This window comes from Mus pahari, chromosome 9 (genome assembly GCF_900095145.1).
Source record: "Mus pahari chromosome 9, PAHARI_EIJ_v1.1, whole genome shotgun sequence".
Lineage (NCBI taxonomy): Eukaryota > Metazoa > Chordata > Mammalia > Rodentia > Muridae > Mus > Mus pahari.
The window spans coordinates 51,569,788-51,572,593 of record NC_034598.1 but is presented as its reverse complement, the minus strand read 5'-3'; the positions used below and the strand labels follow the sequence as shown (position 1 = coordinate 51,572,593).

Below are 2,806 nucleotides of genomic sequence, written 5' to 3'. Positions count from 1 at the left end.
CCTGTAGTAATAAATAGGTTGAAATGAATGCAGATCCAGTGTTAATAAGATAGATGTATTCTGTGGTGTAAATAGAGCTGGAGAACGGAGCAGGGTGCTGGGAAAGTGGTTTTAAGACAGCAGCCTAAATCCTGTTGTGGTCTGGAGATCATTTAATGAATTCGCACTTACACTCAAGCACTCCAGTGACCACACCAGCCGAGAAACTGGTCGCTATTACATCTCAATCTCTTGTGTCAATTAAATATAGAATTTGAGTGAACATAGGTGTTTACAACACTATACTCTCTTTTTTATATTTAGGCAGTAGAAACTGTATTTTATCCACCTTCCTTTGTTAACATTCTAAATAGTGTATAAACATTATAAAACAAATTAATCTGTTTGTGACCCGGGCTTGTGATAGGAACCATCAACTATACAGAAGTGACAAGCCTTTTCCTATTTGTTTTTCCAGCTCCTTTCAGTCTCGGTCACTTGTCCTTTCTTGGTTAATCTATCCTAACCCTTGTGAAATAGGGACCAAAAAAAGTACCAACTCAGCATCATGAGGTTTAAGAGACAGCCCAACCGTAAAAGGCCAAGCTCTTGGGAACCTTCAAACTTCAGGGGTTCCTACCCTTTGGTAGAGCTCCTTCTCGGGTCCTGGGCTGAGAAGCCAGCGAGGGTCTGGATGATAAGGTACATGGGCTTGTGACCATCACTAGCAACCCCCAGCCTCAGGACTTCCAAGACTTCTGAGGTCACGTCCCTTGTGGATGCCTCCCAAGTAACTCTCCATCTCCCCCCTCCCCCCCTGCCACACCTGGAACAGTATGAGGGATAGAGCAGAGGTCAAAGACAGAGTGACCAGCCCCAGTGGGGGTAAGGAGAGGGGTGTAGGGGAGAAACACTGTCCAGGCTACTGCAAAGTTAGTGACATTTGCTCTTGGGAACGAGAGCTAGGGCCCAGAACAAGAATGGCAGCTGGAAGGTGAAGGGCAGTGCCAGCACTCAGTAGCATTAGTGATCAGGCTTTAAGGGGCCGTTGATGGGCAGGCCCAAGTACTGGGCCTGCTTCTCAGTCAGCTTGACCAGCTTCACATTCAGCTTGTCCAGGGGGGCTTCAGCCACTGCCTCATTCAGCTTCTTAGGCAGGAAGTGAACCCCAACGGGGTATTTATCTGGGTGGGTCCACAGCTCAATCTGTGCCACCACCTGGTTCGTGAAGGAGTTGCTCATCACGAAGCTGGGGTGTCCCATGGCACAACCCAGGTTGACCAAACAGCCTTCAGCCAGCAAGATGATGCGGCGCCCATTCTTTAGCCAGTAGCAGTCCACCTGGGGCTTGATGTTTACCTTCTCCACGGCGTTCTCATTGAGCCACTTCACATCAACCTCCACATCGAAGTATCCAATGTTACAGACAATGGCGTCATCCTTCAACGGCTCAAAGTGCCGGCCAAGGATGACAAAGATATTGCCCTCCTTACAGGCTTCATCCATGGTGATTACCTCATAGCCCTCCATGGCAGCTTGCAGTGCATTGATGGGGTCGATCTCGGTGATGATGACTCGGGCCCCGAAACCCCTCAGGGCCTGGACACATCCCTTGCCCACATCACCATAGCCTGCTACCACTGCTACCTTGCCCGCCATTATCACATCTGTGGCCCGTTTGATGCCATCTATGAGGGACTCCTGGCGCCATAGAGGTTGTCAAACTTGCTCTTGGTGACAGAAGCGTTGACATTGATGGCAGGCACCTTCAGTATCCCATTGGACATCATCTTGTAGAGATCGTGGACCCCTTTCATGGTCTCCTCAGAGATACCTCAGATGCCTGATAGAAGCTGTGGGTGTTTGGTGTGGATGAGGTTAGTAAGGTCACCACCATCATCCAGAATCATGTTGAAGGGTCTATCCTTGAAGTGCAATGTCTGCTCAATGCACCACAGGTACTCCTCATCTGTCTCGCCCTTCCAGGGAAACACTGGAATGCCAGCCTTGGCAATGGCAGCTGCTGCATGGTCCTGAGTAGAGAAGATGTTGCAGCTGGACCACCGCACCTCAGCGCCCAGGGCCACGAGAGTCTCAATGAAAATAGCAGTCTCCATGGTCATGTGCAGGCACCAGGCAACGCGAGCACGCTTCAGCGGCTTGGAGGCCGAGTACATCTCCCTCGTGCGCATCAATCCTGGCATCTCATTCTCAGCTATGTCTAGGGCCTTCGGTCCCCAGGCGGCCAGTCTGATGTCCGCTGGAACACTGGTGCTCTTTCCAGCTCTGCTCAAGGCCCAGAAGACACTGGGCCCTTGTTAGGGGCCACACAAACTGCCAAATGCCAGGGCCAGAGCCTGGGCCTGGGCCTTCTAGGGCTGCTTCCCCAGGGCCAGTCTCTCCGACAGGCGACACTGTACTCTTAAAACCTTTTTCTTAAGCATACTTAGCCACCTCTCTGCCATGGAAAATGATTGCTCCGGGGAAGGCTCAGCTAGAAATTCTAGAACAGCACTGATCGAGAGCCAGAGGCAGCTCCAAATAGGGACGTAAATGTGCAGCTGTTTGTTCTGTGGGTCAGTCTGTGGTTTCTGTCTATAAATACTCAACTAGAAACAAAAGAACAGTAATGAAATGCATGAAAATGACCACAATGTGACTTATCTATGTCTAAGGAAATCTAATGGAAATTACTAGAGAGCAAGCATAGTCCGTGAAGAGAGATGTCCAGCTTGAGGAAAAATGGTGAGTCCTAAGGGTTTCACTGGTCTGAAAACAGCTGTGGAGTGAGGGCCAGCCCGGAAAGGTACGGGAATGAGCTCTGGAT

General features: G+C 50.1%; 1 pseudogene; it reads right to left on the bottom strand.

Annotated features, from left to right (window-relative positions):
• Positions 1-1,002: 1,002 nt before the first annotated feature.
• Positions 1,003-2,198, bottom strand: LOC110326954 (annotated as a pseudogene).
• Between the last annotated feature and the right edge of the window lie 608 nt (positions 2,199-2,806).